The sequence below is a fragment of the Festucalex cinctus genome, chromosome 19 (genome assembly GCF_051991245.1).
Source record: "Festucalex cinctus isolate MCC-2025b chromosome 19, RoL_Fcin_1.0, whole genome shotgun sequence".
Lineage (NCBI taxonomy): Eukaryota > Metazoa > Chordata > Actinopteri > Syngnathiformes > Syngnathidae > Festucalex > Festucalex cinctus.
The window spans coordinates 17,994,312-18,015,110 of NC_135429.1; the positions used below are offsets into that span (position 1 = coordinate 17,994,312).

General features: G+C 45.1%; 4 non-coding genes across 4 annotated transcripts; all 4 read left to right on the plus strand.

Moving 5' to 3' along the window:
- Window positions 1–6,430: 6,430 nt before the first annotated feature.
- Window positions 6,431–6,503, plus strand: trnav-aac (transfer RNA valine (anticodon AAC)). The gene has a single exon. It is a non-coding gene; the product is annotated as a tRNA-Val (tRNA).
- A 4,564-nt stretch (window positions 6,504–11,067) lies between these two features.
- On the plus strand, window positions 11,068–11,140 carry trnav-aac (transfer RNA valine (anticodon AAC)). Its single transcript has one exon. It is a non-coding gene; the product is annotated as a tRNA-Val (tRNA).
- Window positions 11,141–13,381: 2,241 nt separating this feature from the next.
- Window positions 13,382–13,454, plus strand: trnav-cac (transfer RNA valine (anticodon CAC)). The gene has a single exon. It is a non-coding gene; the product is annotated as a tRNA-Val (tRNA).
- A 2,944-nt stretch (window positions 13,455–16,398) lies between these two features.
- On the plus strand, window positions 16,399–16,471 carry trnav-cac (transfer RNA valine (anticodon CAC)). The gene has a single exon. It is a non-coding gene; the product is annotated as a tRNA-Val (tRNA).
- Window positions 16,472–20,799: the final 4,328 nt, after the last annotated feature.

The following is a 20,799-nucleotide window of genomic DNA, read 5'->3' on the forward strand; positions in this document are numbered from 1 at the left end:
AAAACCTTTCCATACCTCCAATTTTGTCGCTGGCGGTTGATAGCTTTAAGTTGTTCATCAACTGTGTCCGGTGGGTCTTCTAGCTTAGTACTAGAGATTAGCTCTAGTATTACTAGCTTGCTACAACCTTGCTCTTCCTCCATCTCGTAGCTCCGTTTCATGCGTTCTTCTTTTGGTCTTGTCCTTTAAGGACTGTTGCGTTTTAACATCTCATTAGCTCCTCCCCCTTTTCTTGGGGGTTGGCCTTCATTACACAATTATCTTATCTTTTTACAAAAACTTATTTTCTTTTAAAATAGGCGGGGGTTTTTTTTTTCCTCTTCTTAATTTATTGCTAATCAATTTTCCTAGCTTTTTTGATCTTTTGACCACTTATCTTCATCATGTCTGGCCCTTCCCTCCATTCCGCCTTTGACCTCGCGGCTGGAGTTTCCAATACTTTACCCATCTCCATCTGTTCCTCCTTGGGAAAAACGGAATGAGGGGCCTTTCTACACTTTCTCACCAATTCCTTCCATCTAGGTGATTTATACTGACATGGATTTGCCTCGTTAAAACTAGGACATCCACGTAGCGACCAATGTCTTTTGTGGTCGCCGACTACATGTCCTTCACCGGTACAACCCGGGTATGGACATCCTTGACACCATTTTTCCTTTGGGCGACCTCTAAGGTCAGATTTTCCCCTGACATGGGTCACTCGTTCTTGCCCGAGCCTTCCCTCACTTAATAAACTCGCATTAAGTTTTTCTAGCTTTTCTGTGGCCACCTGAGCTAATGCCATCATCTTCTCATTACCACTAGGCCTTATTTTTTCACTCTTTTCATCTCTATAGGTTCTACCACTATACATTCTTATCTGTGCACTACTATGGCACTCCCTATAAAAAGTACATTTGGGGTGAAGCCGCTTGGCCTCCTCCTCCGTACTCATTGACACTTCCATTCCCAATGAGTATATACCCTCATAAGGTTTCATGGCCATCATTATTTTTACTTTTATCCAGTATCCTGTGTCAGACCTCGTATCTTGTTGAGGCGACACCACTGGACTCACCCTTACTACTGCTGTTTTAGCCTTATATTCCATTTTATCCAATGTAGCGTACATTAACACATTACTACTACACATACTACTAATATTTATTACCCTTTCTTGTGGGACGTCAGGTAATGTTTCCATCGGAATATCCCCTCGGGCTAACACACCATTGATTACTGTGGCCCAGGGTACCCCTGGTTCAACTACACACTTAGGTTCAACATATATTAGAGTTGGCGTCGCCTCCGAGCCAACAATAAGCGGAGCCGGGCGATACTCACCTCCTTCTGGCGGCCAGTTGTTGTAAAGCAGCGCCTGAAATCTCGGGTCGCACGTCCTCTCGTTTATCTCCATAGGCCAATAGGTCAGCAAATCGGAACTCAGCGACTTTATCGGGGTTTCCGCTCTAGTTAACTGCCACCCTTCGGCTTCCCCAGCTCTTATCAGTGAACCTCTTCCCATTCTCATCCAACAATGTTGACAATACAATACCTTCTCTCCATCCCACATACATTTACAATACTGTGCATCTGTATTCTCTTGCGGGGCTGAATCCCACTGAACATGCACTTTTATTCGAGGTAGGCTCTTTATTCTACAATACCCACATACCTGTATTTCAAATATCTTAGCCGTGCCTACCTCGCTCAAATCCGGCTTAAGCTCGTCCAACCAGCCTTCGTCGGATATCTGTTCCACATTCCACTGGCTCCTCGACTCTTCGCTTCCACTACAAATTATGCAGGTCAAGATAGCCGGTTGCCAACCGCACCCAATATGGAAAGCCTAAATAGCGCAAACCATAGTTTAACATCACAAGCCTAGAAGAGACTGCCTCCCTCCGAGCAGCCTCTCAACATTAACTCTAACTGTTCAAGCCCTCCTTCTTTTTGTGGGCTGGCCTGAACCACCCCTTGACTCAGCCCCTCCCTCAGGAAAGCGCGGCGCAGCGCGCTCTGCCAAGTACACTATCAGTACCTTCACAGCTGACCAGAGCAGCAGGTCGCTGTTAAAGCCCATTCACTTTGAATGGCCTTCTCACACTCAACCTCTGTTAGAGTGCAAGTCTCCTGGGGGAGCCAGTCACCGTTTCTTTAACACAAAATAGTACAATCAACTTCAACTAAAAAATCACACTAGATTTTCACAATTAAAGAAGCTCTTTTCCATGAACACTATTCATCAAAGAGACTATTTTGTGTTAGCTCAGGGTCGTATGACATGACAATTTATCAGCGAGTTCGCTATCAGCTCTAAACACTGTGCCCTCCGCTCAGAGCCGCGCTCACTCGGGTTCCTGTTTGGGCCTCGATCGATCCCGATTTTGACAAAAATGAGTCAATCGAGCCCCACGTCTGGGCGCCACATGCCAACTTCCGCTTACCCGCAGGACTTAAATCGGGAAATATGTCCTGATCGACTCTCCAATTAAAGGGTTAGAAATTCCCCTTTTTCCTCACCAGCTCTAAGGCGTCAGCGTGAGGAGACGGGAATTAGATAAGCCGATATATCAAAGTGGATTCACCTAGGTTTGTTCACTGTCTTCTTATCATGAGGCCAATCCGTTTCCATCCACCTATCAATCCTGAGTGAGTAACCACACACACAGAGCCCAGGAAGGATAATCTGAACACCTCACTTAAATTGGCAGCTCCACTTTTCTAAGTTGTTTGCATTTGTTATTGACCTCACTCATTTAATAATCCTTGTTAGAATCATACGGATTTGTTACATATCAAGCTGGAGTATTTGACTTTATTAATACAGATGGAGACACTCATTAGATGTTATTCGAGTGCACTTACCTTTTTCCAAACGTCCGTTGCTGTTGTCCTCCTCGAAGAGGGAAAAAATAATATTGATGCGGACTTATAAAATGTCCAAAACAAAATACAATAAAATCAAAGCAAATGATAAGGACTTATAAAACGTCCAAAACAAAAATAAAATCAAAACAAATAATAAGGACTTATCAAACGTCCAAATATAAAAATAAAATCAAAACAAATAATAAGGACTTATCAAACGTCCAAATATAAAAATAAAATCAAAAACAAATAACAAGGACTTATGAAACGTCCAAAATAAAAATAAAATCAGAAACAAATAATAAGGACTTATCAAACGTCAATATATATAAAAATAAAATCAAAAACAAATAATAAGGTCTTATAAAACGACCTCGGACTCATAAAACGTCCAAAAATAAATAAAATCAAAAACAAATAAGGACTTATGAAACGTCCTAAATAAAAATAAAATCAGAAACAAATAATAAGGACTTATCAAACGTCCAAATATAAAAATAAAATCAAAAACAAATAATAAGGTCTTATAAAACGACCTCGGACTCATAAAACGTCCAAAAATAAATATAAGAAAAATTAAAACAAACCAAACAAACTAATTAAATCACAATTAGTTTTTAAATCATTTTATTTGGTCTCATAAAATGACCTCGGACTTATAGAACGTCCAAAAAGAAATAAAACCAAAAATAAATAAAATAAAGATTAAAACAAAACAATAAAATGATTGATTCAAAAATTGTCTTTTAAACAATTTTATTGACAATAAAAGATAACCAATATAAATCATCAAAATCACATTTAATGATAAAACTTTAAATCAATCAAAATAAAATAAAATAAAATAAAAACAGAAAATTAAGAATAATATAAACCTTTTACAAGAGCTTTCTGAGATTGATCATTTCTCAAAAAAGCTTAAGACCTGATTGACAATAAGTTGTTTTTGGCTAAAAATAATTTTAAAGATATGAGAGTGTATTAAATGGCCCCTACCCTAACACGCGATTAGTCATTCATATCTTCCTATTATACATCATTATTGCTAAAAAAAAAGTTGTACATTACCAATTATTGAAGATAATTCTATTCACGGCTGGTTCCAGTCCTTCGTAAAAATCCAAAGTCCTCAAACAGGCATAAATCCATCTTCAGGAATACACTCCTTTACCGACCAGATCGCAGAGTAGAAAGGACCCCGATCGTAGCTGGTGACGGCTTTTTATCACCTTGGGCCTCGTCACTGACTTCTTCCGTGAATGTCCTTCCGCCTCCAAAAATATCAAAGCGCACTTGGGACTCATTTTCAGTAATTTTCCACAGACGAGCCATGAAGATGAAGTCATACATTCTTTACAAATGTGTCATGGATACACAACGTTGAATGATGAGTCATGCATGAAAATATGTCAAGGTCTTCAGCTCTATTCGACAATGATGAACGTTAGAATAAATAACATCATAGATATATTAATTAAGCAAGCATTAATAACATATATATACATGACATGTTAAATCCCAAATTCTCTCAGGGCACTTAACATGTTAATTCTAATCTCTGTTGCACATCTTGTATATATCTTTGTTAAATCAAACAATACATACAGATAATCTTTTCAATGCAGTTACAGCAATATTATCAGCGATAAAAGACAGTATCACTTATAAATAAAAGAAAAGAAAAAAGAAAAGACAGCAAAACTTCATAGTTGGCTTTCAATGTGCTACAAACATTGATCCAAAAATCAGGTTAACAATTGTCGAATATAGATTGTGTTGTGTATTATTATTTAATTCAGGATATCATTTATTTACACTCAATTTGTATCTTATATGGAATTATCCGGGCAATGCTGAGTGGGTGGCTTAGTTGTACAAGTTTGGCGGCATCTGGTGGTTACTTTGAGGAACTACACCCAGAGGCCAAAGAATGATTCAGTCCTACAGACACCTATTGGTCTCTAACTACGAATTGAGTCTAACCCATTAATTTGCTATCTCATTTTACATGATATGGCGTTTCATCTGACCCACTCAATCTACTCAATTCAACACTGAGTATCCAAAAATACAATAGCACAGGTACCAAGTGCCCGTTGGGGAATCACACCCCAGTCTTCCGCGTGACAGGAGAAGATAATATCCACTATACGAACGAGGAAAGGACTCTGTGTATGCTACATGGACAGGCATAGAGGGAAAACTGTCACTAAAATAGGGAATGCCAGACAGCTATGCTGTTTGCCAATCCTGCCAACAGTATAAACGCCTGCGTCTGTTTCCATGTTGTAGTGGTTATCACATTCGCCTAACACGCGAAAGGTCCCCAGCTCGAAACCGGGTGGAAACTTGGCAATTTTCTTTGAATTTGCAATGAAAACTGAGTATCCAAAAATACAATAGCACAGGTACCAAGTGCCCGTTGGGGAATCTAACCCCAGTCTTCCGCGTGACAGGAGAAGATACTATCCACAATACTAACGAGGAAAGGACTCTGTTTGCTACCTGGACAGGCATAGAAGTAAAACTGTCACTAAAATAGGGAATGCCAGACAGCTATGCTGTTTGCCAATCCTGCCAACAGGATAAACGCCAGCGTCTGTTTCCATGGTGTAGTGGTTGTCACATTCGCCAAATACGCGAAAGGTCCCCAACTCAAAACCGCGTGGAAACAGGGCAATTTTCTTTGTATTTGCAATGAAAACTGAGTATCCAAAAAGCAAAACACACAGGCACCACCTCCCCGTTGGGGAATCGAACCCCAGTCTTCCGCGTGACAGGCAGAGATACTATCCACTATACTAACGAGGAAAGGACTCTGTGCTTGCTACCTGGACAGGCGTAGAGGGAAAACTGTCACTAAAATCGGGAAAGCAAGACAGCTATGCTGTTTGCCAATCCTGCCAACAGGGTTAACGCCAGCGTCTGTTTCTATGGAGTAGTGGTTATCACATTCGCCTCACACGCGAAAGGTCCCCAACTCGAAACCGGGTGGGAAACAGGGCAATTTTCTTTGTATTTGCAATGAAAACTGAGTATCCAAAATTGGATTGCAGCTGCACTCACTTCCCCATCAGGGAATCGAACCCCAGTCTTGCACGTGACAGGCGGAGACACTATCCACTATACTAACGAGGAAAGGACTCTGTGTTTGCTACCTGGACAGGCATATAGGGAAAACTGTCACTAAAATCGGGAATGCCAGACAGCTATGCTGTTTGCCAATCCGGCCAACAGAGTAAACGCCAGTGTCTGTTTCCATTGTGTAGTGGTTATCACATTCGCCTAACACGCGAAAGGTCCCCAGCTCGAAACCGGGTGGAAACTTGGCAAGTTTCTTCGAATTTGCAATGAAAACTGAGTATCCGAAAATACAATAGCACAGGTACCAAGTGCCCGTTGGGGAATCTAACCCCAGTCTTCCGCGTGACAGGAGAAGATACTATCCACAATACTAACGAGGAAAGAACTCTGTGTTTGCTACCTGGACAGGCATAGAAGGAAAACTGTCACTAAAATCGGGAATGCCAGACAGCTATGCTGTTTGCCAATCCGGCCAACAGAGTAAACGCCAGTGTCTGTTTCCATGGTGTAGTGGTTATCACATTCGCCTAACACGCGAAAGGTCCCCAGCTCGAAACCGGGTGGAAACTTGGCAAGTTTCTTCGAATTTGCAATGAAAACTGAGTATCCGAAAATACAATAGCACAGGTACCAAGTGCCCGTTGGGGAATCTCACCCCAGTCTTCCGCGTGACAGGAGAAGATACTATCCACAATACTAACGAGGAAAGGACTCTGTGTTTGCTACCTGGACAGGCATAGAAGGAAAACTGTCACTAAAATAGGGAATGCCAGACAGCTATGCTGTTTGCCAATCCTGCCAACAGTATAAACGCCTGCGTCTGTTTCCATGTTGTAGTGGTTATCACATTCGCCTAACACGCGAAAGGTCCCCGGGTGGAAACTTGGCAATTTTCTTTGAATTTGCAATGAAAACTGAGTATCCAAAAATACAATAGCACAGGTACCAAGTGCCCGTTGGGGAATCTAACCCCAGTCTTCAGCGTGACAGGAGAAGATACTATCCACAATAGTAACGAGGAAAGGACTCTGTGTTTGCTACCTGGACAGGCATAGAAGGAAAACTGTCACTAAAATAGGGAATGCCAGACAGCTATGCTGTTTGCCAATCCTGCCAACAGGATAAACGCCAGCGTATGTTTCCATGGTGTAGTGGTTGTCACATTCGCCAAATACGCGAAAGGTCCCCAACTCAAAACCGCGTGGAAACAGGGCAATTTTCTTTGTATTTGCAATGAAAACTGAGTATCCAAAAAGCAAAACAAACAGGCACCACCTCCCCGTTGGGGAATCGAACCCCAGTCTTCCGCGTGACAGGCAGAGATACTATCCACTATACTAACGAGGAAAGGACTATGTGCTTGCTACCTGGACAGGCGTAGAGGGAAAACTGTCACTAAAATCGGGAATGCAAGACAGCTATGCTGTTTGCCAATCCTGCCAACAGGGTTAACACCAGCGTCTGTTTCTATGGGGTAGTGGTTATCACATTCGCCTCACACGCGAAAGGTCCCCAACTCGAAACCGGGTGGGAAACAGGGCAATTTTCTTTGTATTTGCAATGAAAACTGAGTATCCAAAATTGGATTTCAGCTGCACTCACTTCCCCATCAGGGAATCGAACCCCAGTCTTGCACGTGACAGGCGGAGACACTATCCACTATACTAACGAGGAAAGGACTCTGTGTTTGCTACCTGGACAGGCATATAGGGAAAACTGTCACTAAAATCGGGAATGCCAGACAGCTATGCTGTTTGCCAATCCGGCCAACAGAGTAAACGCCAGTTTCTGTTTCCATGGTGTAGTGGTTATCACATTCGCCTAACACGCGAAAGGTCCCCAACTCGAAACCGGGAATGCAAGACAGCTATGCTGTTTGCCAATCCTGCCAACAGGGTCAACGCCAGCGTCTGTTTTCATGGTGAAGTGGTTATCACATTTGCCTCACACGCGAAAGGTCACCAACTCAAAATCGGGAATGCAAGACAGCTATGCTGTTTGCCAATCCTGCCAACAGGGTCAACGCCAGCGTCTGTTTTCATGGTGAAGTGGTTATCACATTTGCCTCACACGCGAAAGGTCCCCAACTCGAAACCGGGTGGGAGACAGGGCAATTTTCTTTGTATTTGAAATGAAAACTGAGTATCCAAAATTGGATTGCAGCTGCACTCACTTCCCCATCAGGGAATCAAACCCCAGTCTTGCACGTGACAGGCGGAGACACTATCCACTATACGAACGAGGAAAGGACTCTGTGTATGCTACATGGACAGGCATAGAGGGAAAACTGTCACTAAAATAGGGAATGCCAGAGAGCTATGCTGTTTGCCAATCCTGCCAACAGGGTTCACGCCAGCGTCTGTTTTCATGGTGTAGTGGTTGTCACATTCGCCTAACACGCGAAAGGTCACCAACTCAAAATCGGGAATGCAAGACAGCTATGCTGTTTGCCAATCCTGCCAACAGGGTTCACGCCAGCGTCTGTTTCCATGGTGTAGTGGTTATCACATTCGCCTCACACGCGAAAGGTCCCCAACTCGAAACCGGGTGGGAAACAGGGCAATTTTCTTTGTATTTGCAATGAAAACTGAGTATCCAAAATTGGATTGCAGCTGCACTCACTTCCCCATCAGGGAATCGAGCCCCAGTCTTGCACGTGACAGGCGGAGACACTATCCACTATACTAACGAGGAAAGGACTCTGTGTTTGCTAGCTGGACAGGCATATAGGTAAAACTGTCACTAAAATCGGGAATGCCAGACAGCTATGCTGTTTGCCAATCCGGCCAACAGAGTAAACGCCAGTGTCTGTTTCCATGGTGTAGTGGTTATCACATTCGCCTCACACGAGAATGGTCCCCAGCTCGAAACTGGGTGGAAACTTGGCAATTTTCTTTGAATTTGCAATGAAAACTGAGTATCCAAAAATACAATAGCACAGGTACCAAGTGCCCGTTGGGGAATCTAACCCCAGTCTTCCGCGTGACAGGAGAAGATACTATCCACTATACGACGAGGAAAGGACTCTGTGTATGCTACATGGACAGGCATAGAGGGAAAACTGTCACTAAAATAGGGAATGCCAGACAGCCATGCTGTTTGCCAATCCTGCCAACAGTATAAACGCCAGCATCTGTTTCCATGGTGTAGTGGTTGTCACATTCGCCTAACACGCGAAAGGTCACCAACTCAAAATCGGGAATGCAAGACAGCTATGCTGTTTGCCAATCCTGCCAACAGGGTCAACGCCAGCGTCTGTTTCCATGGTGTAGTGGTTATCACATTCGCCTCACACGCGAAAGGTCCCCAACTCGAAACCGGGTGGGAGACAGGGCAATTTTCATTGTATTTGCAATGAAAACTGAGTATCCAAAATTGGATTGAAGCTGCACTCACTTCCCCATCAGGGAATCGAACCCCAGTCTTGCACGTGACAGGCAGAGACACTATCCACTATACGAACGAGGAAAGGACTCTGTGTATGCTACATGGAGAGGCATAGAGGGAAAACTGTCACTAAAATAGGGAATGCCAGAGAGCTATGCTGTTTGCCAATCCTGCCAACAGTATAAACGCCAGCGTCTGTTTCCATGGTGTAGTGGTTGTCACATTCGCCTAACACGCGAAAGGTCACCAACTCAAAATCGGGAATGCAAGACAGCTATGCTGTTTGCCAATCCTGCCAACAGGGTTAACGCCAGCGTCTGTTTCCATGGTGTAGTGGTTATCACATTCGCCTAACACGCGAAAGGTCACCAACTCAAAATCGGGAATGCAAGACAGCTATGCTGTTTGCCAATCCTGCCAACAGGGTCAAAGCCAGCGTCTGTTTCCATGGTGTAGTGGTTATCACATTCGCCTCACACGCGAAAGGTCCCCAACTCAAAACCGCGTGGAAACAGGGCAATTTTCTTTGTATTTGCAATGAAAACTGAGTATCCAAAAAGAAAAACACACAGGCACCACCTCCCTGTTGGGGAATCAAAACCCAGTCTTCTCCGTGACAGGCGGAGATACTATCCACTATACTAACGAGGAAAGGACTCTGTGCTTGCGACCTGGACAGGCGTAGAGGTAAAACTGTCACTAAAATAGGGAATGCCAGCTAGCTATGCTGTTTGCCAATCCTGCCAACAGGATAAACGCCAGCGTCTGTTTCCATGGTGTAGTGGTTGTCACATTCGCCAAACACGCGAAAGGTCCCCAACTCAAAACCGCGTGGAAACAGGGCAATTTTCTTTGTATTTGCAATGAAAACTGAGTATCCAAAAAGCAAAACACACAGGCACGACCTCCCCGTTGGGGAATCTAACCCCAGTCTTCCACGTGACAGGCGGAGATACTATCCACTATACTAACGAGGAAAGGACTCTGTACATGCTCCCTGGACAGGCGTAGAGGTAAAACTGTCACTAAACTTGTGAATGCCAGACACCTATGCTGTTTGCCAATCCTGCCAACATGATAAACACCAGCGTCTGTTTCCATGGTGTAGTGGTTATCACATTCGCCTCACACGCGAAAGGTCCCCAACTCGAAACCGGGTGGGAAACAGGGCAATTTTCTTTGTATTTGCAATGAAAACTGAGTATCCAAAATTGGATTGCAGCTGCACTCACTTCCCCATCAGGGAATCGAACCCCAGTCTTGCACGTGACAGGCGGAGACACTATCCACTATACTAACGAGGAAAGGACTCTGTGTTTGCTACCTGGACAGGCATATAGGGAAAACTGTCACTAAAATCGGGAATGCCAGACAGCTATGCTGTTTGCCAATCCGGCCAACAGAGTAAACGCCAGTGTCTGTTTCCATTGTGTAGTGGTTATCACATTCGCCTAACACGCGAAAGGTCCCCAGCTCGAAACCGGGTGGAAACTTGGCAAGTTTCTTCGAATTTGCAATGAAAACTGAGTATCCGAAAATACAATAGCACAGGTACCAAGTGCCCGTTGGGGAATCTAACCCCAGTCTTCCGCGTGACAGGAGAAGATACTATCCACAATACTAACGAGGAAAGAACTCTGTGTTTGCTACCTGGACAGGCATAGAAGGAAAACTGTCACTAAAATCGGGAATGCCAGACAGCTATGCTGTTTGCCAATCCGGCCAACAGAGTAAACGCCAGTGTCTGTTTCCATGGTGTAGTGGTTATCACATTCGCCTAACACGCGAAAGGTCCCCAGCTCGAAACCGGGTGGAAACTTGGCAAGTTTCTTCGAATTTGCAATGAAAACTGAGTATCCGAAAATACAATAGCACAGGTACCAAGTGCCCGTTGGGGAATCTCACCCCAGTCTTCCGCGTGACAGGAGAAGATACTATCCACAATACTAACGAGGAAAGGACTCTGTGTTTGCTACCTGGACAGGCATAGAAGGAAAACTGTCACTAAAATAGGGAATGCCAGACAGCTATGCTGTTTGCCAATCCTGCCAACAGTATAAACGCCTGCGTCTGTTTCCATGTTGTAGTGGTTATCACATTCGCCTAACACGCGAAAGGTCCCCGGGTGGAAACTTGGCAATTTTCTTTGAATTTGCAATGAAAACTGAGTATCCAAAAATACAATAGCACAGGTACCAAGTGCCCGTTGGGGAATCTAACCCCAGTCTTCAGCGTGACAGGAGAAGATACTATCCACAATAGTAACGAGGAAAGGACTCTGTGTTTGCTACCTGGACAGGCATAGAAGGAAAACTGTCACTAAAATAGGGAATGCCAGACAGCTATGCTGTTTGCCAATCCTGCCAACAGGATAAACGCCAGCGTATGTTTCCATGGTGTAGTGGTTGTCACATTCGCCAAATACGCGAAAGGTCCCCAACTCAAAACCGCGTGGAAACAGGGCAATTTTCTTTGTATTTGCAATGAAAACTGAGTATCCAAAAAGCAAAACACACAGGCACCACCTCCCCGTTGGGGAATCGAACCCCAGTCTTCCGCGTGACAGGCAGAGATACTATCCACTATACTAACGAGGAAAGGACTATGTGCTTGCTACCTGGACAGGCGTAGAGGGAAAACTGTCACTAAAATCGGGAATGCAAGACAGCTATGCTGTTTGCCAATCCTGCCAACAGGGTTAACACCAGCGTCTGTTTCTATGGGGTAGTGGTTATCACATTCGCCTCACACGCGAAAGGTCCCCAACTCGAAACCGGGTGGGAAAGAGGGCAATTTTCTTTGTATTTGCAATGAAAACTGAGTATCCAAAATTGGATTTCAGCTGCACTCACTTCCCCATCAGGGAATCGAACCCCAGTCTTGCACGTGACAGGCGGAGACACTATCCACTATACTAACGAGGAAAGGACTCTGTGCTTGCTACCTGGACAGGCATATAGGGAAAACTGTCACTAAAATCGGGAATGCCAGACAGCTATGCTGTTTGCCAATCCGGCCAACAGAGTAAACGCCAGTTTCTGTTTCCATGGTGTAGTGGTTATCACATTCGCCTAACACGCGAAAGGTCCCCAACTCGAAACCGGGAATGCAAGACAGCTATGCTGTTTGCCAATCCTGCCAACAGGGTCAACGCCAGCGTCTGTTTTCATGGTGAAGTGGTTATCACATTTGCCTCACACGCGAAAGGTCACCAACTCAAAATCGGGAATGCAAGACAGCTATGCTGTTTGCCAATCCTGCCAACAGGGTCAACGCCAGCGTCTGTTTTCATGGTGAAGTGGTTATCACATTTGCCTCACACGCGAAAGGTCCCCAACTCGAAACCGGGTGGGAGACAGGGCAATTTTCTTTGTATTTGAAATGAAAACTGAGTATCCAAAATTGGATTGCAGCTGCACTCACTTCCCCATCAGGGAATCAAACCCCAGTCTTGCACGTGACAGGCGGAGACACTATCCACTATACGAACGAGGAAAGGACTCTGTGTATGCTACATGGACAGGCATAGAGGGAAAACTGTCACTAAAATAGGGAATGCCAGAGAGCTATGCTGTTTGCCAATCCTGCCAACAGGGTTCACGCCAGCGTCTGTTTTCATGGTGTAGTGGTTGTCACATTCGCCTAACACGCGAAAGGTCACCAACTCAAAATCGGGAATGCAAGACAGCTATGCTGTTTGCCAATCCTGCCAACAGGGTTCACGCCAGCGTCTGTTTTCATGGTGAAGTGGTTATCACATTTGCCTCACACGCGAAAGGTCCCCAACTCGAAACCGGGTGGGAGACAGGGCAATTTTCTTTGTATTTGCAATGAAAACTGAGTATCCAAAATTGGATTGCAGCTGCACTCACTTCCCCATCAGGGAATCGAGCCCCAGTCTTGCACGTGACAGGCGGAGACACTATCCACTATACTAACGAGGAAAGGACTCTGTGTTTGCTAGCTGGACAGGCATATAGGTAAAACTGTCACTAAAATCGGGAATGCCAGACAGCTATGCTGTTTGCCAATCCGGCCAACAGAGTAAACGCCAGTGTCTGTTTCCATGGTGTAGTGGTTATCACATTCGCCTCACACGCGAATGGTCCCCAGCTCGAAACTGGGTGGAAACTTGGCAATTTTCTTTGAATTTGCAATGAAAACTGAGTATCCAAAAATACAATAGCACAGGTACCAAGTGCCCGTTGGGGAATCTAACCCCAGTCTTCCGCGTGACAGGAGAAGATACTATCCACTATACGACGAGGAAAGGACTCTGTGTATGCTACATGGACAGGCATAGAGGGAAAACTGTCACTAAAATAGGGAATGCCAGACAGCCATGCTGTTTGCCAATCCTGCCAACAGTATAAACGCCAGCATCTGTTTCCATGGTGTAGTGGTTGTCACATTCGCCTAACACGCGAAAGGTCACCAACTCAAAATCGGGAATGCAAGACAGCTATGCTGTTTGCCAATCCTGCCAACAGGGTCAACGCCAGCGTCTGTTTCCATGGTGTAGTGGTTATCACATTCGCCTCACACGCGAAAGGTCCCCAACTCGAAACCGGGTGGGAGACAGGGCAATTTTCATTGTATTTGCAATGAAAACTGAGTATCCAAAATTGGATTGAAGCTGCACTCACTTCCCCATCAGGGAATCGAACCCCAGTCTTGCACGTGACAGGCAGAGACACTATCCACTATACGAACGAGGAAAGGACTCTGTGTATGCTACATGGAGAGGCATAGAGGGAAAACTGTCACTAAAATAGGGAATGCCAGAGAGCTATGCTGTTTGCCAATCCTGCCAACAGTATAAACGCCAGCGTCTGTTTCCATGGTGTAGTGGTTGTCACATTCGCCTAACACGCGAAAGGTCACCAACTCAAAATCGGGAATGCAAGACAGCTATGCTGTTTGCCAATCCTGCCAACAGGGTTAACGCCAGCGTCTGTTTCCATGGTGTAGTGGTTATCACATTCGCCTAACACGCGAAAGGTCACCAACTCAAAATCGGGAATGCAAGACAGCTATGCTGTTTGCCAATCCTGCCAACAGGGTCAAAGCCAGCGTCTGTTTCCATGGTGTAGTGGTTATCACATTCGCCTCACACGCGAAAGGTCCCCAACTCAAAACCGCGTGGAAACAGGGCAATTTTCTTTGTATTTGCAATGAAAACTGAGTATCCAAAAAGAAAAACACACAGGCACCACCTCCCTGTTGGGGAATCAAAACCCAGTCTTCTCCGTGACAGGCGGAGATACTATCCACTATACTAACGAGGAAAGGACTCTGTGCTTGCGACCTGGACAGGCGTAGAGGTAAAACTGTCACTAAAATAGGGAATGCCAGCTAGCTATGCTGTTTGCCAATCCTGCCAACAGGATAAACGCCAGCGTCTGTTTCCATGGTGTAGTGGTTGTCACATTCGCCAAACACGCGAAAGGTCCCCAACTCAAAACCGCGTGGAAACAGGGCAATTTTCTTTGTATTTGCAATGAAAACTGAGTATCCAAAAAGCAAAACACACAGGCACGACCTCCCCGTTGGGGAATCTAACCCCAGTCTTCCACGTGACAGGCGGAGATACTATCCACTATACTAACGAGGAAAGGACTCTGTACATGCTCCCTGGACAGGCGTAGAGGTAAAACTGTCACTAAACTTGTGAATGCCAGACACCTATGCTGTTTGCCAATCCTGCCAACATGATAAACACCAGCGTCTGTTTCCATGGTGTAGTGGTTATCACATTCGCCTCACACGCGAAAGGTCCCCAACTCGAAACCGGGTGGGAAACAGGGCAATTTTCTTTGTATTTGCAATGGAAACTGAGTATCCAAAATTGGATTACAGCTGCACTCACTTCCCCATCAGGGAATCAAACCCCAGTCTTGCACGTGACAGGCGGAGACACTATCCACTATACTAACGAGGAAAGGACTCTGTGCTTGCTACCTGGACAGGCATATAGGGAAAACTGTCACTAAAATCGGGAATGCCAGACAGCTATGCTGTTTGCCAATCCGGCCAACAGAGTAAACGCCAGTTTCTGTTTCCATGGTGTAGTGGTTATCACATTCGCCTAACACGCGAAAGGTCCCCAACTCGAAACCGGGAATGCAAGACAGCTATGCTGTTTGCCAATCCTGCCAACAGGGTCAACGCCAGCGTCTGTTTTCATGGTGAAGTGGTTATCACATTTGCCTCACACGCGAAAGGTCACCAACTCAAAATCGGGAATGCAAGACAGCTATGCTGTTTGCCAATCCTGCCAACAGGGTCAACGCCAGCGTCTGTTTTCATGGTGAAGTGGTTATCACATTTGCCTCACACGCGAAAGGTCCCCAACTCGAAACCGGGTGGGAGACAGGGCAATTTTCTTTGTATTTGAAATGAAAACTGAGTATCCAAAATTGGATTGCAGCTGCACTCACTTCCCCATCAGGGAATCAAACCCCAGTCTTGCACGTGACAGGCGGAGACACTATCCACTATACGAACGAGGAAAGGACTCTGTGTATGCTACATGGACAGGCATAGAGGGAAAACTGTCACTAAAATAGGGAATGCCAGAGAGCTATGCTGTTTGCCAATCCTGCCAACAGGGTTCACGCCAGCGTCTGTTTTCATGGTGTAGTGGTTGTCACATTCGCCTAACACGCGAAAGGTCACCAACTCAAAATCGGGAATGCAAGACAGCTATGCTGTTTGCCAATCCTGCCAACAGGGTTCACGCCAGCGTCTGTTTTCATGGTGAAGTGGTTATCACATTTGCCTCACACGCGAAAGGTCCCCAACTCGAAACCGGGTGGGAGACAGGGCAATTTTCTTTGTATTTGCAATGAAAACTGAGTATCCAAAATTGGATTGCAGCTGCACTCACTTCCCCATCAGGGAATCGAGCCCCAGTCTTGCACGTGACAGGCGGAGACACTATCCACTATACTAACGAGGAAAGGACTCTGTGTTTGCTAGCTGGACAGGCATATAGGTAAAACTGTCACTAAAATCGGGAATGCCAGACAGCTATGCTGTTTGCCAATCCGGCCAACAGAGTAAACGCCAGTGTCTGTTTCCATGGTGTAGTGGTTATCACATTCGCCTCACACGCGAATGGTCCCCAGCTCGAAACTGGGTGGAAACTTGGCAATTTTCTTTGAATTTGCAATGAAAACTGAGTATCCAAAAATACAATAGCACAGGTACCAAGTGCCCGTTGGGGAATCTAACCCCAGTCTTCCGCGTGACAGGAGAAGATACTATCCACTATACGACGAGGAAAGGACTCTGTGTATGCTACATGGACAGGCATAGAGGGAAAACTGTCACTAAAATAGGGAATGCCAGACAGCCATGCTGTTTGCCAATCCTGCCAACAGTATAAACGCCAGCATCTGTTTCCATGGTGTAGTGGTTGTCACATTCGCCTAACACGCGAAAGGTCACCAACTCAAAATCGGGAATGCAAGACAGCTATGCTGTTTGCCAATCCTGCCAACAGGGTCAACGCCAGCGTCTGTTTCCATGGTGTAGTGGTTATCACATTCGCCTCACACGCGAAAGGTCCCCAACTCGAAACCGGGTGGGAGACAGGGCAATTTTCATTGTATTTGCAATGAAAACTGAGTATCCAAAATTGGATTGAAGCTGCACTCACTTCCCCATCAGGGAATCGAACCCCAGTCTTGCACGTGACAGGCAGAGACACTATCCACTATACGAACGAGGAAAGGACTCTGTGTATGCTACATGGAGAGGCATAGAGGGAAAACTGTCACTAAAATAGGGAATGCCAGAGAGCTATGCTGTTTGCCAATCCTGCCAACAGTATAAACGCCAGCGTCTGTTTCCATGGTGTAGTGGTTGTCACATTCGCCTAACACGCGAAAGGTCACCAACTCAAAATCGGGAATGCAAGACAGCTATGCTGTTTGCCAATCCTGCCAACAGGGTTAACGCCAGCGTCTGTTTCCATGGTGTAGTGGTTATCACATTCGCCTAACACGCGAAAGGTCACCAACTCAAAATCGGGAATGCAAGACAGCTATGCTGTTTGCCAATCCTGCCAACAGGGTCAAAGCCAGCGTCTGTTTCCATGGTGTAGTGGTTATCACATTCGCCTCACACGCGAAAGGTCCCCAACTCAAAACCGCGTGGAAACAGGGCAATTTTCTTTGTATTTGCAATGAAAACTGAGTATCCAAAAAGAAAAACACACAGGCACCACCTCCCTGTTGGGGAATCAAAACCCAGTCTTCTCCGTGACAGGCGGAGATACTATCCACTATACTAACGAGGAAAGGACTCTGTGCTTGCGACCTGGACAGGCGTAGAGGTAAAACTGTCACTAAAATAGGGAATGCCAGCTAGCTATGCTGTTTGCCAATCCTGCCAACAGGATAAACGCCAGCGTCTGTTTCCATGGTGTAGTGGTTGTCACATTCGCCAAACACGCGAAAGGTCCCCAACTCAAAACCGCGTGGAAACAGGGCAATTTTCTTTGTATTTGCAATGAAAACTGAGTATCCAAAAAGCAAAACACACAGGCACGACCTCCCCGTTGGGGAATCTAACCCCAGTCTTCCACGTGACAGGCGGAGATACTATCCACTATACTAACGAGGAAAGGACTCTGTACATGCTCCCTGGACAGGCGTAGAGGTAAAACTGTCACTAAACTTGTGAATGCCAGACACCTATGCTGTTTGCCAATCCTGCCAACATGATAAACACCAGCGTCTGTTTCCATGGTGTAGTGGTTATCACATTCGCCTCACACGCGAAAGGTCCCCAACTCGAAACCGGGTGGGAAACAGGGCAATTTTCTTTGTATTTGCAATGGAAACTGAGTATCCAAAATTGGATTACAGCTGCACTCACTTCCCCATCAGGGAATCAAACCCCAGTCTTGCACGTGACAGGCGGAGACACTATCCACTATACTAACGAGGAAAGGACTCTGTGTTTGCTAGCTGGACAGGCATATAGGGAAAACTGTCACTAAAATCGGGAATGCCAGACAGCTATGCTGTTTGCCAATCCGGCCAACAGAGTAAACGCCAGCGTCTGTTTCCATGGGGTAGTGTTTATCACATTCGCCTCACATGTGAAAGGTCCCCAGCTCGAAACCGGGTGGAAACTTGGCAATTCTCTTTGAATTTGCAATGAAAACTGAGTATCCAAAAATACAATAGCACAGGTACCAAGTGCCCGTTAGGGAATCTAACCCCAGTCTTCCGCGTGACAGGAGAAGATACTATCCACTATACTAACGAGGAAAGGACTCTGTGTATGCTCCATGGACAGGCATAGAGGGAAAACTGTCACTAAAATAGGGAATGCCAGACAGCTATGCTGTTTGCCAATCCTGCCAACAGTATAAACACCAGCGTCTGTTTCCATGGTGTAGTGGTTGTCACATTTGCCTCACACGCGAAAGGTCCCCAGCTCGAAACCGGGTGGAAACAGGGCAATTTTCTTTGTATCTGCAATGAAAACTGATTATCCAAAAATGTAATTGCAAATGCACTCACCTCCCCATTGGGGATTCAAAACCCAGTCTTCCACGTGAGAGGCGGTTTTACTATCCACTATACTAACGAGGAAAGGATTCTGGCTTTGCTACCTGGAGAGGCGTAGAGGGAAAACTGTCACTAAAAGCGGGAATGCAAGACAGCTATGCTGTTTGCCAATCCTGCCAACAGGGTAAACACCAGCGTCTGTTTCCATGCTGTAGTGGTTATCACATTCGCCTCACACGCGAAAGGTCCCCAACTCGAAACCGGGTGGGAAACAGGGCAATTTTCTTTGTATTTGCAATGAAAACTGAGTATCCAAAATTGGATTACACCTGCACTCACTTCCCCGTCAGGGAATCGAACCCCAGTCTTGCGCGTGACAGGCAGAGATACTATCCACTATACTAACGAGGAAAGGACTCTGTGCTTGCTATCTGGACAGGCGTCGAGGGAAAACTGTCACTAAAAAGTGGTTAACGCAATACAATTCTTTTAATCATTTATTTTATTACCATATTTTTACATTTATTTTCCTACCCAGCCCATGTCTTTGCTGAAGTTCAGCAGCAGATACCAGTGTGACTGATCCTGATGGTCTGTAAACAGGGGCATAGCCTGGAAGCCCATGGACAGATGTATTCTCTGCTGCTTTATCATTTTGTGTTGACAATGTGCAAAGAGCATCCAACACTGCAATCCTCTTCACCATTGTTTTCTCCATACTAATACCATTCTTGTGAGCTATAACTGAGGTACAACATGCACTCAAGACAGTGAGCTTCAAGCATTTGTATGTCCAAGAAATTTACTTACCCATATCCTTAATCCTGTGGTGGTATCGCTCAAAACAGTTGCAATCACCAATCATGGGGTGGCCCGGCACATCTATTTGCTCCCCAGTGTGATAGCCACAATGGATGTTGGCCCGGTTTGCCACCTCTGCCTTCCATATCTTAAAAAAAAAAAATTCTTAAATGTCTAAATGCAAAGTAGTATTGGAGAAAAACAAACAAACTGGTCGAACAGAATTACCCTCTTAAATAGTATGTGATGGTCACATATCTGAACCTGGAGTTGCCTTGCCTCCTTGTCAGTAAGTCTTGCCGATCTGATTGAGGACAGGTAGCTCCTCAGCAAGATGTTGGCTTTGGTGAGAAGGTGGCAGTTGTGGCCAAAGTATTCAGCAGAGGCTGCTGTAAATGCCTCTGGGCAACACAAAACATCTCTTCCTATTATGGGCCACATCTGAACAAGATGGAGCACCTCACAGCCAGTCGCTCATGCCAAGTGATGAAGATCTGGAAGCTGAAAGAATAATGTGTTATGTAATAGATTTAATCTCTGCATGTAGCATAAAAAGTTACAAGGGATAGATCAATTAAAATGAACATGCAAAAGCATCATCTTTGGGTGGACTGTTGCTGAGTAAATGCACTGGTTATGTACTTATCTGTATAACTTTGTTACCTGCTTGAGCCAATGTGGTCTGTCGATTGAAACAATCAGATCACTAAGAAATTGTTGGACTTGTGTCTTCAAGTTGTCCCAGATCAGACTTATCTGCAGTCTTCCAACACCAAGATCATCAAGGTGGAAGTGATCGAGCCTTGTCTGAAACAAAATACAAAACCAACTGTAGCATTGGCAACAAACAAACAAAACAGTAAAGGCTACATAAAATGAGGTTATTTTATCATTTTTGGGTGAGTTTTTTTTTTTTTTTTAATTAGTGTACCTTTCCCACATTTGTCTTGACAGACTGTGTGCAAAAAAGCTTGCTCTGGTGAAAGAGCCTTGAATTGAAGGCGTCCCTGTGGCAGTCGGTCACTGCCACAAATGTCATTTTGGCCATGTGCATATTGTTTTTTAAGATGTTTTCCACTGTCTTCTCCATATTAAAGTGGTAGAAATTGGAGTCATCACCATGTACACTAATAGGCACCTTTGGTATGTT